This window comes from Mercenaria mercenaria, chromosome 5, assembly GCF_021730395.1.
Source record: "Mercenaria mercenaria strain notata chromosome 5, MADL_Memer_1, whole genome shotgun sequence".
NCBI classification, from domain to species: domain Eukaryota; kingdom Metazoa; phylum Mollusca; class Bivalvia; order Venerida; family Veneridae; genus Mercenaria; species Mercenaria mercenaria.
The window spans coordinates 29,840,382-29,863,840 of NC_069365.1; positions in this window are offsets into that span (position 1 = coordinate 29,840,382).

The following is a 23,459-nucleotide window of genomic DNA, read 5'->3' on the forward strand; positions in this document are numbered from 1 at the left end:
TGGACATCTCAGCTATTGAAGAGCCGGATTGAAACTCAGAAATAAAAACACGTGTATGCGACTTGTGTACGTGTGTGTGTGTTCGGGTTTAACGTCTTTTTCAACAATTTTTCAGTCATATAAACGACGGTGTCTACTTGTAGCAGTGAGCACAATGCCCAACTTTATAGTGCTGCCTCACTGGAATACCACGCCGTAGACACGTGGCATGACATCCCACCCAGTCACATTATACTGACACCGGGCTGACCAGTCCTAGCACTATCCTCTTAATGCTGAGCGCCAAGCGAGGAAGCTACTAGTACCATTTTTTACGTCTTTGGTATGACGCGGCCGGGGATCGAACCCACGAGCTCCCGCACTCGAAGCGGACGCTCTACCACTAGGCTACCAAGGCGGTTGCGACTTATGTAACTACAGTACAAACCGCAAAAGTAATCTTGTACGCTATACAAAAATACATAGACATGCAGTGGAAACACCCTCAACAAGCACACCTGTTAGAAAAACAATTGGATTCCAGCATCCAGAACCCAATTCACACTAAATTTTGTGACCAATGCGGAAAATCCTATAAAATGAGGTACAGACTTAACCTTGACATATTGAGACATGAAAACAAGTTTAAGCACACTTGCTCTGTGTGTCCAAAAGGTTATAATCAGACAGTTCAGTTTAGGTTCCATTGCAAGAGTCATCAGAAATTGTCTGCTACTGCAAAAAAACCTTCCAGGGCCATTCCTGTCTTTAGTGACACAAAGTTATGCCCACATATTGTTTGTTTTGGGTTTAACGCCGTTTTAACAGTATTTCAGTTATGTAACGGCGGGCAGTTAACCTAACCAGCGTTCCTGGATTCTGTACCAGTACAAACCTGTTCTCCGCAAGTAACTGCCACCTTCTCCATATAAATCAGAGGTGGAGGACGAATGATTTAAGACACAATGTATTTTATAAAACTGTAACGAAGAACATACGCCTCGCCCAGGGCTCGAACTCATAACCCCGAGATCCGTAGATCTGCGATCTCCCTATTGAGCTAAGCAGACGGTTCTATGCCAACTTAAGGTAGTTCTGCATGTTTGAAAAACCGGAAGTGATGGCGTAACGTCATTTATCCGGAAAACGTAGAATAAATCCAGGATTCGGCGTACGGAAATGAAAATCACTTTATGAATTAATCGAAACCTGTGAGTAAATTTATTACAAGAGCACTGTTTCTATATTTCTAAAGTCAAAATATGATATTAAAACATATGGGATGTTAAAAAAATTCAAAATAATGTCTTAAAATTAACGTGAAATATCCGGTTCCTTTTAATCATGGTCAAATATCTCAAAAATAAGCACACGGACCTATACATTTTATTACACCAAATTATAGGCCATGTAATTACATACAACTGTGAGAAGTTTCATCAAAATCTACATTGTAGAAAAAATTCTATTCGATAAAATGTTATGAAAGATATGATTTTCCCATAGACTCCCATTGTGAAATATTGCGCGAGGTCCACATTTTCAAATCAGTCTAGCAAAAAATCAAGCACACGACCCTGTCTTTTTTATTTGCTGAATTTTCTATGTATATTCTGAATTTTTGAAAAATTAGAGTTTAATCAAATTCTACATTGTAGAACATTTTTCGATCCAAACGTGCAGAACTACCTTAACCCAGAAGCAAAAATGGAAGATCTACAAAAAAATGTTTTCATGCAGAGTGTGCTTTGGTTTTCGCTACTAGTAATCGACTTACCAACCACCGAAATGGCAAGCATGGTATGTCAAGATGCATATGTGACACATGCGGTAGAGCATATGCAACGCGTTCTTCGCTACAATACCATAAGAAAGTGTGCAAATAACCAGTCATGGCTGAAAGCAGGTATAAATAGTTTTCGTTAAATCTAAATAGAAAGTTTGTTTCAAGTTTTCAGCCGCACAAAATTAGATGTTATTACATACATACCTCTTGGATGACGACACTTTATATTTTTTCTTTTATAATAAACATATTTTATATTAGTATTATTATACTAGATTTATATAGCGTCCTTTTCATGATCAATTTCACGTTCAAAGGCGCTTTACATAGTTAAATGCAGCCACACAGGGCGCATAATTCATCCTCTACTAGTACAGACACAGAGCGATCTGACCAGAGGGACAGAGTGAGACAAAGCCCCCACGACAGAGAGACCAGAAATCAGGTACAGGCTTGTCCGGCTAACTTAGCCTAGCTCTTTGCGAATAGACAGTCTGGTTCTTTAACGTGCCCAGTGTATAGCACTGATACAGGCAAGGATTGACCAGTACACCTCTAGTTGGGTGGGAAACACTGAAAAGCGTTTCTGAAAATTCCAGAGTAGCTGCCGGGGATCGAACCCCGACCTCAGAATTGGAAGGCCAGTGTGCAAACCACTGAGCTATCCGTCCACCACTGATATATAGAAATGCTTAGGCCAGAGAAAAAAATTGTTAAGATTCTCATCCGGATTTTGGGGAAAAAAGGGGCGTGTGGGCATTTATAGTTAAAAATGTCTTTGTTTATAAATCTGCCTTAATTTTGAAACTGTTTTTTTTTTATCATTATTTTATTGTTTTTAAAATCATGTTGAATTAATATTCATAGTTGTTTTCTTTGTTGATCTAGAAATAAAGTTAAAAGTACACATATAAAGATGTTATCTATTGCATAATACATTATCCTACAAAAGGTCCTCTTTTCAGATTAAGAATTTCCTTTTAAAACATCTACATAATAAAGTGTGAGTACAATGTAGACTAGAAAAACTTTTGTGACACAGACAGGCAAAGACAAAATCAAAATTATCTCCCTGCATAATGGAGATATATTTGTTGTAAAGAAAATTTGACAAATGAAAGAATAAAACTGTATTTAAATCTAATCAAAAAGAAATATTTTACACATTCAAATTCTCATATCCAATAGCAGCATCAAAGTTATTTCTATAATCTTTATGAGATATACTGGGATGGCAATACAGATTTATGCTATTTTTGCACAAAATGACATATACTTATTTTCATGAAATGACATATATGCAGCAGAGTTCTTTCATTTAAATATTTCACTTTGAAATAGTCTATTCACTGTTTTTTATTTGCGGCCATTTTTTTCTACGGTGAATATATTTCTTCCCCTCTGTTTTAAAACTTTCACATAAAGGATAAAAATCACTATCACTGTATTCCTCATCCTCTCCATAATAAATGCAAATTGGTTCAAAACCTGCTGAGAAATTAGAAAATTCAATGATATCTTTACACATAATATTTTGTTTTACACATTTTTTTATCTTCTTCGCATTCGATATCTTGAAATGTAGACCCACAGGAATATTTAAGGCCTGACAAGGATGATTTAAGCTGAGCGTGCATTTTACCCTTGACAACATTTTTGCAATACAGAACTCTTGACTTTTTCACAATGACTGCAAATGATAACCATTTCAACATTTTTTGCAAACTGTGACGAAGGAGAGAATGGCATGCCATTTTTGTGCGAAGGCTTTTCTTTTAAAAATGGTCTAAACTTTTCTGACGTTGGTTACCTGTATACCTATTCAAATTGTTTATATCTTTCTCCATCACTCGGCTCAGGGTCAGGCAGGTGACCAGGTTTTTCAAAAATTTCAGCTGGGACACGAGGAGCTTTACATACGTTGCAGGTAGATGAACCACATTTTTTAACAGAAAACATGTAATGGCAGATTTTACAATGCTTTGACATGAATGAACCGAGTACTACCTTGGATTTAAAATCTTTTTGAGCAGTTTTTTCGAGGTCAACTTTTTCAATTCTTTCAATACTTTTACTGAGATAAGTGATTTCGTCATTAGTTGCAGCACGTCCAGATTTAAGATGTTTACTTTTCCATTTTAACCTTGAAATAATATCATACAAAAGCACATTTACTGGTTCTATAGAATCTATAACATAATATTCAATTTCAGGCTCTTTCAATGCTTTATCTCTTAGCTGACCAATGGAATTCAGTGAGGCATTTTTTTCAAGGTCATCATTTAATTTTTCACGCATGAGATGAGACCTACTGACTAAAAGCCTAAATTTAAAATTGACATTATTCTTTCGGCAGGATTCTTCCAGCTGTTATGAGGGGATGTACGCACAGCCAGAAGTAAATTTATTAAAGAAATCTGTACAGACCCATTTGTAAGTCTGTGGTCAGGGGCCGCCATCTGTGTATTTGGCTACAATAGGTTTGTTTTTATTTAAAATGTTCATAAGTTCAGCTGAATGTCTCCAAGGTGATGAAGGTTCAAATGCACTTTCTTTCAAAGAGAAAAAGACCTCTCCATCATATCATAAAAAGACTGCTCAATACAATCTGGAATATCATCTTTAAGAGCAACACTTGGTGTTATAGAGAACTTTGTAAAATCATGATCTCCAACTTCGAATTTTTTGTCCATTGCCACTAATACTGATTTTCCACGTTCATGAACGGTAGTGGAAATGCATGCTAGCCCCGGGTTGAGCAGAACTCAACATTTACAGATGCTAAAAGTACAAAAAGCAATTTATACTTGCAGAACAGTCGCCAATTAAACGCCTATATGCTTCTCTCAGGAAACCAGACTTATTTTTAGTGAGCTGGGTTTTACGGCGAATCGACACAATGGTAATATATCGCCGAGATGAAGTCATATTGCAAACGCCAACTGTAAAGGATAAACATTGATGAAAAAATGTAATGCATACCTAAAAACATCCATGTAAAAATGTAAAACATATCTAAAATCAGTTATGTAAAAATGTGTATACGTATGTGTTAAAATATCAGCTGCAAACATAATAATATTGCAAGATGTAAATAAAATTATGAAATGTTAGATTTTTGATATATTCCTTTCTGCTTTAAAAACGATAAAATATTTCCGACAGAAACCTTTTCAAATAACTCTTTCAAAGATTGAACGTCATAATATATACTTGTGTAGCAAAGTTCACACAGTCGATTAAAATATGTTTAATAGTTCGCGGTGTTTGACATGTACATTCGGGTTGATCTTCTTTATTCAAAGATAAGAATGAGTCAAACGGGTATGGCATATTCGACAGAGAGAAAGAACAACTTCCTCCCTTCGAACAGATCTGTTCCCTTGGTGCCATTCCCCTAGATTAGGTTTGATATCATGAAGTTTATTGAATGAAATAGAAAAAGTGGAAACTTCACAGGTCGCTCAACACAACAAAAACGAAAATGTTGCAGGCTCGGTTTGACTGAGCCTGTTCATGGACGGTAGTTAAAATGCATGCAACCGTCCATACCCTCTAGCCCCGGGTTGAGCAGAACTCAACATTTACACATGCTAAAAGTACAAAAAAACAATTTAGATGTGTTCATACAGCGGTGCACATGGAACGTTCAATGCTACACTGGCGTGCAATTCCATGAAAAGCGGCGTATGGTCCCCAGTTAAATAATGGGTTTGCCCTAAACGAGAAAACAATGAGCAGAACTAAACAAACCGGAATTTAGAAGGGGGATCTGAAGCATTGTTCCATGACGATTGCCATTTAGATAAAACGTATTTGTTTATGTTGGTGATTTCAAATTAGATTGTGGCAATAAAAGGGATTTCTTTGCTGCAATATCAACATCCTCGTTTCCATGAATACCAACATGACTGGGAATCCAACAAATTATGATAGACTTTTTTTAAAGATAGTTCATGAAACCTGAGAATATTTTGAATGAATGTATTTTCCATTTTTTCGGTTATGAATTGACTGTAAAACAGAAAGCGAGTCGGAAAAGATAATAAATTTTTCTTCACTATTTTTATGCCCCCGAAGGGAGGCATATAGTTTTTGAACCGTCTGTCTGTCTGTCGGTCTGTCAGTCTGTCAGTCTGTCCGCAATTTTCGTGTCCGGTCCATATCTTTGTCATCGATGGATGGATTTTCAAATAACTTGGCATGAATGTGTACCACAGTAAGACGACGTGCAGTGCGCAAGACCCAGGTCCGTAGCTCAAAGGTCAAGGTCACACTTAGACGTTAAAGGATAGTGCATTGATGGGCGTGTCCGGTCCATATCTTTGTCATCGATGGATGGATTTTCAAATAACTTGGCATGAATGTGTACCACAGTAAGATGACGTGCAGTGCGCAAGACCCAGGTCCGTAGCTCAAAGGTCAAGGTCACACTTAGACGTTAAAGGATAGTGCATTGATGGGCGTGTCCGGTCCATATCTTTGTCATCGATGGATGGATTTTCAAATAACTTGGCATGAATGTGTACCACAGTAAGATGACGTGCAGTGCGCAAGACCCAGGTCTGTAGCTCAAAGGTCAAGGTCACACTTAGACGTTAAAGGATAGTGCATTGATGGGCGTGTCCGGTCCATATCTTTGTCATCGATGGATGGATTTTCAAATAACTTGGCATGAATGTGTACCACAATAAGACGACGTGTCACACACAAGACCCAGGTCCGTAGCTCAAAGGTCAAGGTCACACTTAGACGTTAAAGATCATTTTTCATGATAGTGCATTAATAGGCATGTCCGGTCCATATCTTTGTCATTCATGCATGGATTTTAAAATAACTATGCATGAATGTGTGACACAGTAAGACGATGTGTCGCGCGCAAGACCCAGGTCCGTAGGTCAAAGGTCCTAAACTAACATCGGCCATAACTATTCATTCAAAGTGCCATCGGGGGCATGTGTCATCCTACGGAGACAGCTCTTGTTTTTATATAAAATTTAGAGCTAAATCAATAGCTTTTGCCTCGGCCGAAAATAGTTGCATTATTTGGCAAACGTAATTTTGATTTATGAAGGAGACTGACAGCAGCACAGCCAACCTTTGATTACTGTTTTGAACCATCTGTGTAAATTGCAAAATAGTCCTTGTAAATTTATGTAAACGTTTATCATGACATATCCAGAAAATTATATACCTAGTTGACAGTTTCGGTGGATTTCACTGACCTTCCTCAGAACTGCTACGACTTCCGGCTATGGACTGGTTCACTGCTGGACAGGTCAGAGTGAACTTTTTTTGTTTTGTTTTGGGTTTAACGCCGTTTTTCAACAGTATTTCAGTCATGTAACGGCGGGCAGTTAACCTAACCAGTGTTCCTGGATTCTGTACCAGTACAAACCTGTTCTCCGCAAGTAACTGCCAACTTCCCCACATGAACCAGAGGTGGAGGACTAATGATTTCAGACACAATGTCGTTTATCAAATAGTCACGGAGAACATACGCCCCGCCCGAGGATCGAACTCACGACCCCGCGATCCGTAGACCAACGCTCTAACCTACTGAGCTAAGCGGGCGGGCTCAGAGTGAACTAATTGTCCGTAAATGGTACTAAGGGAGTAGGCCCCCTGGTCCCTGTTCATCACTGGTTTGCTGCTCGCGATCCAGATGGCTTCCTTCACTTGCCTAACTCTCTGATTGCCCTCCCTATCGATTACTTTCGCCCCCTCCCAGTTAATTACATGGTTGGTTCTTGATGTGTGATCAGTTATTGGACTCTTGTTAAAAGTGTTCTCTGAGTTCTTTCTCTCTGATCTAGTGTAAATAGCTGGTACGTTTAAAGAGTCTTTCTTGTGCTCTGATAATCTCGTTCCAAACTTTCCAGTCTCTCCAACATATACACTATAAGCCATCTGGATCGCGAGCAGCAAACCAGTGATGAACAGGGACCAAGGGGCCTACTCCCTTAGCACCATTTACGGACAAATTTAAACCCACTTTCAATTACCCAAGTTTGAACTTTATTAAAACACTGTTGTAATTGGCGTTCAATCGTACGCATATTTTTTGAACGATAACATATCAAAAAATCGTCAGCATTTAATGAACAGTCTGTCCCCGGTAACAAACATTTCACAATATTATTAATTGTGATGCTAGAAGTGTGACAGATAAAATTAAACATCTTGCTCAAAAGAGTCAGAAAGGGTATTACCCACACGTACTTTAAAACTTCGATCAGATAAAAAGTGTGATATAAATGTTGGCAGACGACCTTTTAAACCTATGTCGTTAAGATCATTCATAATACCATATTTCCATGTAGTCATAAGCTTTTTCTAAATCGAAAAAGACAGACACTAGATGCTGTTTTTTAATAAATGCATCACGAATAAAATTTTCCAGTCGAACAAGATGATCAGTTGTGCTGCGTTGTTAGCGAAAGCCGCTTTGAAAGTTTGTAATTAGTCTTTGCTATTCGAGGTACCAAACTAGTCTAGAATTGATCATACGTTCCAGAGTTTTAAATAAACAGCTAGTAAGAGCGATCGGTCTATAATTACTTGGGTTCGTGCTATCTTTTCCGGGTTTTTGTATGGGAATTTCAATAGCTTCTCTCCAGGAGTCTGGAAAAATACCAGTTTTCCATGTAATATTGTAGATTTCAAGGAGTGGTAAGTATTTTAGAAGTTGGTAATGTATTTGGTCTGGACCAGCTGCACTATCATGACATTTGTCTAGAGAGTCGAGTAACTCTGTGATCGAAAAAGGTTTATTATAATCTTCCTCATTATTTGAATCAAAATTAAGAGGTTTGCTTTCTTTAGTTAATTTAATGTTTTGTAATCTTTGGTCATAATTATGTGATGAAGAGTTTTTTGAAAAAGCTTCACCAAGAGTATTAGCAATGTCCTCTTTGGTAGATGCAGTAGACTGGTCAGATTGTTTAAGATGAGAAACATTTGAAGTTTTTCCTTTTCCACTTATTTTACGGATCATTTCCCAGACTTTTTTAACCGATGACCTAGAATTAAGTTTTGAAACGTATGAATGCCATGATCTTTTCTTTGCTTGTTTTATAGTTCTGCGAGCTTTTGCTCTCAGAATCTTAATTGATTGTAGATTGTCTTGTCAGCCGTATATTGAATTTTTTAATGCCCGCTCTATGTTTTCGAACAGCGGTCTTACAATCGTCATTATACCAAGGCTTATTTTTATTTTTACCATTTCTTGAGGTTTTAAGAATGGACTTGTCAGCAGTATCGGACAAAAGCACCGAAAACCGATCAATAGGATCATAAAAATTTGTAAATTTCTCCAAAGTCAAATCATTTTTACAGAACGTTTGAAATTGCTTCCAATCAGCTTTATTAAATTTGAAATATGAAGGGTGGTCTGAAGGCAGATTAGAAGTATTTGAAATAATATTTAGAAAATGGTCACTGCCATGCAAGTCATCCAGTACTTTCCATTCAAAATCAAGAAATTTGTTCGGTTGACAAATTGTCAAATCAAGCGAAGAAAAGTTACCTGTTGCAGGATGAAGATACGTTTTTGATTTATTATTTAATAATCAGGGGGCATTTCTTTCAATAATTTGACCTCTAGTGTTGCTGTCAGAATAACTCCAAAATTCATGATGAACATTCAAATATCCCATAAGCAAAAATGGTTGTGGTAATTGTTTTATAAGATCATCAAGATCTTCAAGATTTAGTTTAAATTTGGGAGGTATATAAATCGAACAGAAAGTAATTGGTCGATGCAATGTAACATTTATTGCAACTGATTGAATACTTGTCTTCAACTCATTTAGATTTGAAGATTGAATAATGCTTAAGCCGGTGCTAGGGGGCGTGGGCAGTGTTGCATTTTCCAGTACTGCTCATGAACAGACTCAATCAAACCGAGTCTGCAATTTTCACTGTTTGCCTTGTTTTCGGTGCTTCCGAGGGATCTACTTTTTAGATTTTATTGTATTTAGAACAATTTGTCTGTGCGGACATGCATTATTAATAATAATAGATGTACCACCAGAAGCTCTGTCAGTGTTAGTATTAATGAAGTTAAACACTGAATAGTTTTTGAAATCTATTTTGTCAGTTTTTAAAGTGTTTCACTAAGGCACATAAGTGTATGATTATATTTTGATAAGAGGAGAATTTCATTATAATTTGCTATTAGTCCACGACAATTCCACTGGATAATTTCACTTGCCACTTACAATGGTAAACAAAAATTGAACGACTGGAAATTTAAAGAAGTATTAGTGCTGCATTGACTCGGGAGGTAATCTTTTGATCTTCCCCTCTTTTGTGCTAGTTAAACTCGACGGAGCAGATAATGGCGGATCGTCATCATCCTCCCCCGTCAACCGGTTCATATAAAGGGGGAACCGGTCAATTTTTGTCTGGGTGTTTGACTCACGTTGATTGGAGTTTGATATAACATTTTGTCGTGACGACGGCGTACTAAAATACTTCGGAACATTTTGTACAACAGTTCGCAGTGTTGGATTAGCAGCTGCCTTTTGATCTTGTGGTGTCTGCTTAGGTTTTTCCGATATTGTCTGCTTTTACTTCGGTAAATCTTGGACAGGTACAGAATCGGTTTGCGTAGACGCGTCAAAAAACGTTAATTTGGGTGCATTTGATTTTGTAATTGAAGAATATGTTGTTGTTAGAGATGGATGCATGAATTTAGCAGTTGCGATTCGTCTGGCTTCAGGGAATCCAATGCCATGTGTGAACTTGACACTGAGGACCTCCTTTTCGATCCTCCATGTCTTGCAGTCGCGGGACCTGGCTGAAAGTTCCTCGCCGCAATTCCACAACACAAGGACCCTTGCACCTGTCGGGCTCATGAGAGAAACCGTTTTGTTTACATTTGTGACAAATAAAATCTCCGTTGCAGTTTGACTCATTGTGTCCAAATTTAAAACAGTTGTAGCATTCAAGGGGATTTGGTATGTACTGGGTGACCTTTGTTTTGAGATAACGTATTTTTACAGAACTAAGAAGGAATGGGATGCCAAATGTAAGTGTGATAGTGTTTGTAATTTCTTTTCCATCTCGTTTTATTTTGACACGTCTAGCTGCTGTAACATGTTGTTCAGCAAGTCCTTGCACAATTTCCGTCTCTGATACCCCAGCAAGATCGGAGAAACGAATGACCCCCTTGAGGAGTTCAGAGTACGGTGCGTAATGCACTTGCATGGATGGCCGGAAAAGGTTGTAATTTTGAGTAAATATTTTGCATATGCAGCTTTTTCAATTTCAACCAAAAGATCTCCTGTCCGTAATTTCTTCACAGATTTTGGCGTTCCGGCTATACTCTCGAGTGTTTTTTCTATAACGAAAGGAGAGATACTTGTCATTTTAAAATTATCCTCAACAGATTGAATAAGGAGGAATCGTGGAAATGCCAAATTAGACGTAAAGGTCGATGAGAATTTTTCTCACCTTCCGTGTCCGAGTCTGTTTCCGTATGCAGTCGTTTATTATTTTGGTTTGCCATATTTAGATAATTTGATTGCAGCCCCCACCCGCCGCGGAGTCCAGCAAGGGAACACGTAAACAGAGCGGATATCCAGCTCACACATGTAAGGGATACTGTAGTGATATACTCGGACAAGTATTTTACAATCAGGGGATTCAAGGGATTGTTACTCTACTTACCCGATTGGCCCTTAAAAACAAAGAAAAATATCAAACAGGGAATGCCACGCACCAAAAACGTAGCCTCCTCAAAACGAAACCCCCAGCACGCAGACGCGTGCACCAAACACACACACACACACACACAAAGCCAACACATAAGGACAAAACGAACAACACACACGCACACAAAGCCAACACATAAGACGAAACGAACAAACAAAGGAACACAGTGGTGGGCACCGCCTTGGAACGGTCAGTGGCAAAAACACCACTGGGAGCTTAAAAACCGGTTTATGGTGCACCTAACCTCACTCTTACCCCCACCATGTTCCAAAGACATGGGACAGTGTAAATAAAAGTAATCCCCTCCAGGTGAATCTCTTACACACGTAATGGAAACAAAAGGCATGGCATGTAAAACACAAAAATGCTCGTGTATAATATATAAAAAACAAACCTTAAGAACCAAAAACGTATGTACTCAGTGCCTTTTCAGAAGACAGAGCAACAAGAGAAACACCCTTAAGGGCCCGACGAAACAGGCCAGAAGACAAATATCAAAACAGTTCAGTCCTGGTAGGATTTAAAAACTGCTTATCATAGAGTCCTCCCCCTCTTTCCGTCAGACGCAATCAAAGAGGGAAGCGAGTGTCCAACTGTAAACGGTTGAACACTAAACATGCGGTATGTCTCAAAACAGTTGGGTCGTAACCTCTTTTAATAAAACGTTTGATAATACTTTCCAAATACATTTGGAAAATTGCCGTGACCCCAAGATCTTACGAAGTTTGTAAACCACACCCCCATAAAAAACGGGTTTAGAAATACCTTCCCCCCGCCTTCTAGGAAACAAGACTGAATTACCAAAAATTTTGAAAAATAAATTTGTGAAACGTAGTAAGGAGTTTGGGAACGCTTTTAATGTACAGTAAAACAAAAAAATTTAGTTTTTTGTGCATGTATTTTGTTTAATAATATGTAGTGCAAAAAGAAAATGAAAACATAAAAGCTTTAAAAAAGAACCAAAAAAATTTTGCAAACTAATGTAAAATTTTCCTGGGGGGCTTGGCATGACTACCCGTTGATCGATTTGGGCCAATACGACTGCCAAAAGTCTCATGAATTAGAGGCCAAAAATGTGTGTTGGGCCCAACCCACACCCAAAAGAGAGGATCACACTGAAAAACAAGCAACATCTCCCCCCGGGGGGCGTTATGGGCCCCTCAACATCCAGAACCCTCCCCCCCACTTGGGGCCGCCCCCAGGCAAACGGGGGGCCCCAATTTTCGGGGGGGGTCGACCCCTCTGCATGAGAAAAAAAACAGCCGGCATTTTCTATCCCCCCGCTGGCTAGGGGCCCGATTTCCATAGAATGCAAAGTGATACATACTGGAACGCGTAGGAAAAGTAAACCTTCTTTTTGTGAAAAAGGCCTGGGAAAGGAAAAAGATTAGTACAATTTGAAAATTGGGACTACTTGTGACTAGCCTGGGGAAGCTTACTTCTATTTGGTAGGATCACCTGTAGAATTTCCATTCACGGCGATTTAAACAGAACTAGTTTCTTTTTGCAAACAATTAGAAAGTGACCTTAAAATGTAAAAATCATTGAGCTACACAAACTGTTATTAGATACATAAAAATCTGATAAAAAATTTTCTGCAGATTTAGTCAACGTTTTTGGTCCAAAAAACCGTACTGATGAGCATCTTAAAAACACATCCGCGCAGTCGGTCAGATCCAAACGTTCGCTTTCAAAGCCTATTGAAATTTAAAGGAAACCTTTTAACAACATGGATCCTGACCAACTGCGCAGATGCGCAAGCTGGTTGACCTGCGGTCGAAAACCATTAGTTTTCCCGTGGTGCGGCCACCTTTTTTTTTTAATCAGCCCTACACATAACTTCAAATTGTCATATTTTTTTTTTTTTGGGCCTAGACCACAGTATGAAACCTTGCCTCGGCACAAAATATGCCCCGGAAACAAAGGCATCGCGTTTCCGACGGCGCGGGCATTTACAGGAGTTTACAAATATAACGGCAGGGTGAGTAAATTTCAAAGTTTTTGGGTTTTATCCTTTTTCAGTAAAAACTTTGAGAAATCGGGGATGCGCGGGATGAAATTTTACTTTCCGACACACCTTTCCGTTTTGTAGGAAATATGAAAATTTTTGTTTTTTTTGCGCGTGTTTTTCTCAGGACGTGGCGGAAAATTACAGAAGCAGGAATATTCGAGTCTTTTACCTCATGAAAAAAAGGAAGGTTATTTCTTCGTATATTATATTAAGACATGAAACTGACCGACTGAAATAAATCTTTCCGGGAAAAAAATCCCCTCGTTCTGTCGGCTTCGGGTTAAGTGCCCGGGCATTCGTTTGTGCCGCGGCACGTGGGGGGGCGCATCACTGAATACTACGACCAACAAAAAGTATGCAGCAACGTTTCATCCCCGGTAGACAAATTTTTTTCCCCTCGTTAAATACTACCATTTTAACCCTTTTTACAGAACCTTGTCTTTGTTTTTGGGGAATAACCTTTCCCTAACTCACAATTCCGAAAAATCCCCGACTTTGTCAACTAAAGACCTTCAATCAATGATGGGTTACAACGACCAAGAGTCAATCGCGTTACACGAGATACAATTTTTAAATAAAAAGTCTGCCCCAAAGGCACCAAAATTACGAAGGCAATGCCTATAATTATTGAGGGATCCACCGACATAATCTTTCCCGGTTAGTAGTGGCATTAAATTTAAATTTGAATGACGATTAAATCTTTAAACTTTTTTGGGTGAACAACGAAAATCAAACTTTTATCGCAAACAAGTTAATTCAGTGTATGCGCGTAAATTAAACTTACTTCGTACAGAAAAAAAACTGAAGGGACGGAGTTATATGTATGGACGAGGTCCAAAAATGGCTTCAGCATCGTTGCTTTTGTGACGTAAAGATAAAACTTGATCTGCAAACAGCAGTAAATCACTCCCATCCGGGAAAGACCTCGTTGAGAGTTGGAAGCCTTATTAACACGGTATTTGACAGAAGCAATGTTAAATACACTTTCTGCTCTTCAATCATCAAACCTGAATGAAAATTCGAACCAGATGACAGCAAGGAAGACTCCAAAAGTTGTGCATTACTCAGGATCGGAAAATCTCAATTACAGAAATTTCGGCGGCAGTTTCATTATCTAGTGAAGGTTTGTTCGTTTCAGTTCTATTCCAAATGGAAGTGTGATGTATAACAACAAATTAAAACAATTCTGTTAAATTTCTTTCGTGTTTTTTTTCTTCTGATTTTCTCATCACCGGCTTTTTCTGTTTGTAAGTGTCATAGAGTGAAATTAAATGATCTGCCAATAATTTTCCTTGTTTTTAGTTTTGCTTTAAACTTATGACAATTAGGGCTTTCCCCTAGTTTCCAAAACTTCTTTTTCAGCCCCAAAAAAAAAAAACAAAAATTTCCCCCATATACCTAATAAAACGATCACGTGATCACTAGAAACCAATCATTTTCAGGGGCATTTTTAAGTCAAATTTCAAGATGCTGGCATTTAATTTTAATCGCTCAATATTTTTGTGCATTTTAGAAATTTCAACGGGAAAACTTATACTTTTTCCAGGTAAATAGTTTACTTAAAAAACTTTTATCATGGGTACATAATTGTATGATCGCTATTTGTAAACACATATACTTTACCTGAATGCAATAATGCTAAACGACTGTTTTACAGGGGTCAAAAATTTGTTTTCATTTTTGACACTGTCATCTGTCCCCATCGCGTTTAATTTTACATTTGAATCATTGTTAAATAAAATATAATTTAATTATTTTTTATTTTCCGGATACTAACAAACCCTTTTAACAACGTCCCTGTTAAACATATGTATCATCATGATCTTGGACAAAAAGAGACTTAAATCATTATTATATCGCAAACTTTTCTTTTGGGCGTCCCTTTTTTAAAGGAAACCCATCCCTACCATAGTTAATAACCGGGCAGTACACCAAGGGAAAATTAAAAAAACTAAAGGAGGAAATCAAAATTTTAAAAAATAAATTTAAAAGAGGGGGTACAAAAAAGACTAATTTCATGATAAACAAACCGATAGGCTCTCGCCGGGAAAAAATTTTGTCATTGTGTGCCCGCTGTGTGTTAAGAACCCATGCACGTGACCTTAAATGAAAGTTGTCATTTTTGTTGCAGGGGTTAGGAAATACATATACTTTTTGGTTTTGGTGAAGAAAGGGATAATCTTTTTGGGAAGTTTTCACAAAAGAAAGTATGGCGCCAACTAAAAACGAGAAAACCGCGAAAACATTCTGATATAATAAAAAGAAAAGAAGGCTTGAATTTAAAGAGGGAACTATCCAATCAAACGTCCCAAAATATTTGGGGGAAAAAACCAAAGTGGGGATTTTTGGACGATCAGAGAGTTTGACTTTAAAAATTCCGGCGGACACATTTAACCCACAAGTACAACCAAAAAACTTTGAAATGATAAATTTCCCTCAAATTTTTCTGAAAAAAACGGGTTAAGGTAAAATCGGTTTTAACGCCGTTTAAAAAAGAAAACGTTATTTAACGCAGACAGTTAAAACCCAACCAATGACCGGTTCTTACGTACAAACCGCAAGTATCCGGATTCTGTACAAGTACAAACCCCAAGTAACTGCTAAAACCCTTCCCCATCAATCAGAGAACGACGATTTAAATTTTGAAAAAAAAATCGCATTTAAAACATGCGCCACACGGGGATCGAACACACGACCCCGCGATTCGGAAATCCTCGATGCGGGTAGGCTGCATATTGATAAGGCAGTAAACAAGTTTAAAACTCATCAAATTTTATTCAAAATTTATTTTGGTTTTAATCCGGTATCAAACAAAAAAAAGTGCCAGAAAACAAAATACGCCCTCCAGCAAATTTATTTACTCAGCACCCTTTTTTTTGCAGATGGAAATTTTTTAATTTGTGGTTGTTTAGTAACATTTTAAATTCTTTTGTTTTCAAAATCCACAAAAAACCCTTACCCGGTAAAATACCTTAAAAACACCTAAAATTGGAAAAACACATTTGTACCACGAAAAGTGGCTTGGTTTTTCCCCACGGTCATTAAAAAAAGTTACAATTTTTAATTATTTTAAACAACTAAGGAATTAATCTTTAAAAACACCACACACACACACCCCCCACACACCCACAAATCCTTACTAGGGAGAATTGGTCAAAATACACCTAACGGTGCCAAAGTTTCAATAAACGGGGCCCGTCACAGCAAATTTCTTTACACTACACCGTATTTGCAAAGGAAATTTTAAATTTTTTAGTTGTTTTCAATGTTTTTTTTTTAGAAATTATTGTAATTCTTTTATTTTTCTAAGTCCACAAAAAAAAAAACCAGTAGAGATACCTTAAAATACATCAAAAATATCAAAAAAAAATAATTGCAATCCGAAATAAAAAAACCTTTCCCGTAGAGATGCCAAAAACACCCAAATTGGATTAACAAGCATGTTGACTACAGAAAAGGGCCAAATTCCCCACGACTAAATGAAAAAGTACAAAATAAACTTTTAAAGTAACAAAAGAAGTAATTCAAAAGAAGGACCAGTGCATGACACCCGTCTCTGATGGGTACAATTTTGCCCAATTTTCATCAAAATCCCCCAGCAAAGAAGAAGAAAAAGTCCCCACAAATCATCCTGTATCTGACCATTGGGCCCCTGTGACCTTGACCTTAGGCCCCAGGACCCCGGTTTTTGGCATGACACCTGTCTCATGCTTTGAACATTGTGCCAAGTTTATCAAAAAACCCTCAATGCATGAAGAAGAAAGCTCCGGGCAAAAGTTTTCCCTTCTTGTTCCTTGACCCCCAAGTGTGACCTTGAACCTAGACCTAGGGACCTGGTTTTTTGCGCGTGACACCCCCTCGGGGGTGAACATTTTTTTGCCAATTTCATCAAAATCCCTTTATCAGAAGAAGAAATGCTCCGGGGCAAAGTTTTTTATTCTTTTATCCTTTGCCTCTAATTGACCTTGACCTTAAACTAGGGACCTGGTTCTTGCGCAGACCTCCGTCTCACATGGAACAATTTGCCAACTTTTTTCAAAATCCCTCATGCAAAAAGAATATATCTCCAGACAAAAACTTTCTTGAATTTACCTCTAAATTTTACCTTACCTTAGACCAGGGACCTGTTTTTGCGCATGACACTCCGCCTCTGATGGGGAACAAATGGCCAAGTTTCATCAAAATCCCTCCATCTGTAAAAGATATGCCCGACAAGTCTGTGGACGCCGCCCCCCCGCCCCCCCCGCCCGGGCGTTTCCGAAAATACGTTCCGTTTTTCAAACGGGCGTATAAAAATTGGATGTAACATGCATGTTGTACTACAGAAAAGTTGTCTCGAATTTTCCCTACGACTAGTTATGAAAAAGTTACAATATAAGCTATTTATAGTAACAACAAAGGGAAGTAATTCTAAAGAAGGGACCTGCGCATGACACTTTGTCTCATGATGGTGTATAATTGTGCCAAGTTACATCAAAATCCCTCCATGCATGAAGGAAATGTTTCGGACAAAGTCATACTTGTATCTGACCTTTGGCCTCTAAGTGTGACCTTGACCTTAGACCTAGGGACCTGGTTCTTGCGCATAACACTCCGTCTTGTGGTGGTGAACATTTGTGCCAAGTTATGTCAAAATCCCTCTATGCATGAAGAAGAAATGCTCCGGACAAAGTTTTCATTCTTGTATCATTTGACCTCTAAGTGTGACCTTGACCTTAGACCTAGGGACCTGGTTCTTGGGCAGGACACTCCGCCTAGTGGTAGTGAACATTTCTGTCAAATTATATCAAAATCCCTCCGTGCATGAAGAAGAAATGCTCCGGACAAAGTTTTCATTCTTGTATCCTTTGACCTCTGTGACCTTGACCTTAGACCTAGGGACTGGATCTTGCGCATGACACTCCGTCTCTAGATGATGAATAATTGTGCCAACTTTCATCAAAATCCCTCCATGCATGAAGAAGATATGCTCCGGACAGTCATTCTTGAATTTGGCCTTTGACCTCTAAGTGTGACCTTGACCTTAGACCTAGGGACTTGGTTCTTGCGCACGACACTCCGTCTCATGATGGTGAACAACTGTGCCAAGTTTCACTAAAATCCCTCCATGCATGTAGAAGATATGCTCCGGACAATGTCTGTGGACGCCGCCCGCCAGGGGCGTTCCCATAATACGTCCCGTTTTTCAAACGGGCGTATAAAAACGACTTGTTCTAAGATTTCAGCATAGATAAAATAAAGAAATAAATAAAATGAAGGAAACTGTCTATTTCCATTAGGTTGTTTTGTTATTGAGAATGATTGCTAGAATGCTGAAAACAGGTTATTTTATTGGTATGTAGTCCAAAAGCACATTTTGACACAGCTGAAAATAAAATTCGGATATTCTCAAAGTGCAACGCAATCAAACCGAGTCTGCAATTTTCTCTGTTTGCATTGTTCTCGGAGCTTCCGAGGGATCTACTTTCCAGATTATATTTACTGGCATTAAAGTAGTTCTAGAGCTGATTTAAAAATGGATAAAACGATTTAGCAGGTGCGTGTTGGTTGCACACAACGACAAAGTATTTATGAATGCATGTGATATGCATTCTATTCGTGTAAATAAACTGATAGCTTGAAACGTTTTAGAAACTTATACCCTCACAGAAAAGACAAGGGTGCTCATAGCCAGTGACATTTTTTCACAAGAGTTATGACGAACACAACGCCATTGCAGATATTTTGTGTTTAAAAGAGCTTCTAATTTCGGTTGAAAGTGAAAAAGAAAAAATGTAAGTATTTTCTGTAAAAGATGTGAATCAATTAATCAAGAGTATCAAATACAATAAAAAATGTTTTACAAAACTTGTACCCAAATGATAGATGGACAAGATGATACAAAAATGCCTTGCAAAAATCCTTGCCGGTAGAAACAATACATGAACATTCCGAAGTTCAAAGTTTGCTAATAATCTGTAAGGGTAGTACAATAAATCCAGCGAAAGCTGCCACCAATATTCTGTGGAATTCTCAACTAAGAAAACAGATCAGCTTTGTATACATAGACAGATATATGAGTTATGCAAGATAACCCCCTTCTAATTTAATTCGTTGGATACTAAATTCAACAGATATAGCATTTGTTTCAGCGCTTTTGTTAAAACCGTTTAATCGACAGTAATGTAAATAACTAGATAATATTCTTAAATTGTAAAAATGATAACACTTTAATTGATGTGAACCTATCTTTAATAAGAAAGATTCCTTCTTATGTACGTTGATTGTTCTGTATATATCTATAAAAGACATAAAGAAATTCGCGTTCGCGTGACGTTTACACCTTCATACGTGTATAAACGTCTCGACACTTAGTTTATTAACACAAATAAAAAGTAAAATTACAAAGAATCTGTCGTAAAGATCCCTTTTTTGTTTTAATTTTCTTGCTGAGAAATGATTACAGAAAACTACACTTGAAAATTAAAAACTTTGACCGCTCCGTTTCAGTCTATATCGGCCAAACGTACATGACATACATGTACATCGAAATTATTCGCTAATTTCTCCCGCCCTTACTACGGATAGCTCTTTATATAAACCATTTCTAAGTGAAATAATTCACCAAACGCATCGGGTTAATATTGATACTATTCATATCTATATCTCAGAGTTTGCAAAATGTTATCCAAATGTTAATTTTGATGCGACTATGGCAGAAAAACGGCGATTTCCCTTGAAAAATATATGCGCCGCCAGGGGGTACTCATCAAAGGAAATGTGGACTCGAAACGAATTAAATTTATCTCCCAATGAAAGACAGGAGATGATAGTAAATACAGACCTAATAACAAGTCTTATTAACTAATATAACTAAAGTCTAATTAAATATAACAAGACATTAGTTATATTTCGATCTTCTCAGATCGTTCAGCACGACTTTTATGTCGTGTTATTGGTACTGTTTAGTTTCTCAACATGACCATTTCGGCCTGGTTGATTCCAATACTCCTGCTTTCATAGCCTTGGGTATTGTTTAATCACCCCTTGGATATGGTGCCTGCTTTCTAATTTTGTCTTTTGACAGTTCCTGTGATACGCAGGCTCCATAACCTCGGATCCCCTTCCTTCCTAAATTTCAGTTTGTTTAGTTCTGCCCATTGTTTTCTCGTTTGGGGCAAACCCTTTACTTTATCTGGGGACCAAACGCCGCTCTTCATGGAATTACACGCCTCAACACGTGTATCATTGAAGGTTCCATGTTCACCGCCGTTTGAATACATCTGCGGATGTATCTAAATTGCTTTTTGTACTTTTAGCATGTGTAAATGTTGAGTTCTGCTCAACCCGGGGCTAGAGGGCGTGGACGGTAGCATGCATTTCCACTACCGTTCATGAACAGGCTCAATCAAACCGAGCCTTCAACATTTCCGTTTTTGTCGTGTTGAGCGACCTGTGAAGTTTCCACTTTTCTCTATTTTATTATCACGGCAGCGTTGTTTGTGCCGTGTGGCGGCCGTAAAAAGTCTCCCCGTACATTCAATCAGGGCTGTTATATTTCGATCTTCTCAGATCGTTCAGCACGACTTTTATGTCGTGTTATTGGTACTGTTTAGTTTCTCAACATGACCATTTCGGCTTGGTTGATTCCAATACTCCTGCTTTCATAGCCTTGGGTATTGTTTAATCACTCCTTGGATATGGTGCCTGCTTTTTAATTTTGTCTTTTGACAGTTCCTGTGATACGCAGGCTCCATAACCTCGGATCCCCTTCCTTCCTAAATTCCAGTTTGTTTAGTTCTGCCCATTGTTTTCTCGTTTGGGGCAAACCCTTTACTTTATCTGGGGACCAAACGCCGCTCTTCGTGGAATTACACGCCTCAACACGTGTATCATTGAAGGTTCCATGTTCACCGCCGTTTGAATACATCTGCGGATGTATCTAAATTGCTTTTTGTACTTTTAGCATGTGTAAATGTTGAGTTCTGCTCAACCCGGGGCTAGAGGGCGTGGACGGTAGCATGCATTTCCACTACCGTCCATGAACAGGCTCAATCAAACCGAGCCTTCAACATTTTCGTTTTTGTCGTGTTGAGCGACCTGTGAAGTTTCCACTTTTCTCTATTTTATATCTCATACTTCAAAACATTCGAACGATTGAATGAATAATTTAATACTGTTAATTTCGTTCAGACAGCTGAAAACCTACCCTACACATAATCATATTTTGCCAGTTACATTTGGTTCAAACTCCTGGAATTCTAGGACGGATTCTAAAATGGAGAGGGTGTATGTAGTGGGGTATAGTATAGGGGTGCACTTATACTTCCTGGCTATTGAGCTTGTTTATATAGCGATCTGGTCGAGTGGCCGCCTTTCGGTGCTTCCGAGGGATCTACTTTTCAGATTTTATTTAGGTGTGAAAGGTCGTGTCAGGTCTGATGTATTTTCAGCCTGTTGCATTTGGCGCCCAACGTGGGGTACTTGACTCCACCGAGAATGAGACAAATATTCATTCGCAGTGTTATAACAAACGGTGGGATCTCTGTTGACGTTTTCATAAAATTGGTATACAGGATACAACTTTAAATTGGAATTCGTTCAAGGTTTTATCGCAATTTCTAAAAATATAGTTGACCAGGGACATTTCATATTCATATAACTATTCAAACCGTTTGCTACACTATTGATATCGCTATTAAAAGTCACGTCTGTTATTTCTGAGTTCAGAGACATAACTGTTAATGAATACTAGATGCCTACGGGCAACGTGTCAAACCCAACAGCTGCCAAAAGGACAAGTTTCGACCTTAACCCTCTACGGCCCGGTGTAGCATATATGCTACATTAATAATTTAACCTTATTTGTTTCGGGTTTAATGCCGTTTTTCAACAGTATTTCAGTCATGTAACGGCGGGCAGTTAACCTGACAAGTGTTTCTTGATTCTGTACCAGTACAAACCTGTTCTCCGCAAGTAACTGCCAACTTCCCCACATGAGGTATCAGAGGTGGAGGACGAATGATGTCAAAACACAATGTCTTTTATCAAATCGTCACGGAGAACATACGTTTGTGTGTCTGTTTATGCCATTATGCCTTTCAATACTTTGTTGCTTTACTTTGACATACTTTATGACCTGCCCGCCGTTACATGATTGAAATACTGTTGAAAAACGGCGTTAAACCCAAAACAAACTGGCAGTGTGATGAAATGCAAGTTTGCAGGTATGATGTCATCTATGACGTCTCAGCAAAATGGCTTCCTACTAAAAGAGCATGCTTGAATTTTGAAATGCTTGTTTATCAACAATTCACGGCTATTTTACGTCCAAAAACTATTGAAAGGTACAACGTGTTTATGGGTGGTGTAGACCTGCTCGACTCCCTGACATCACTTTACGAACAATGAAATTCAGAAGGTGGTATCTCTACATCTTTTGGCACACAGTCCTAATTTCCGTGGTCAATTGTTGTGGTACAAAAGGCACTGCGTACACTTACATTAAAATTCTATGAAACTGCAAATTTATGAGTGAAATTGCGACATTACTCATGGAGATCACAGTGAAACTGGGGCGACTCTGTCTCTCTTCGGCTGCAACACCTAGGCCAAAAATGCAAACCAAACGGCCATTTGATGACACCCAACAGGGTGCTGTCGCCCATTTCCCTGTTTGGGATACAAAACGACAGATGTAAATACCCTGGATGTGACGGTTTTTCTTTTGTGAAATGTATCAAGTGTGCTGCACATTCATGTCTAAACAAAGAGAAATTGTTTCACAGCTTTTCACATTTGTACTGTTTTTGAAAAAAAAGGAATCGCCAAGTTTGTACCTGAACACCTAAGTTTTGTGCTGTAATTTACAATTAAATGAAATTGCAAAAACTCTGAAGTTATTTTGTCTGATCTATGGTCAATTTTTATTGCAATGCCGTCTTAGATAGTTCCATCGAAGCATTTAAAAAATCATATTAAACT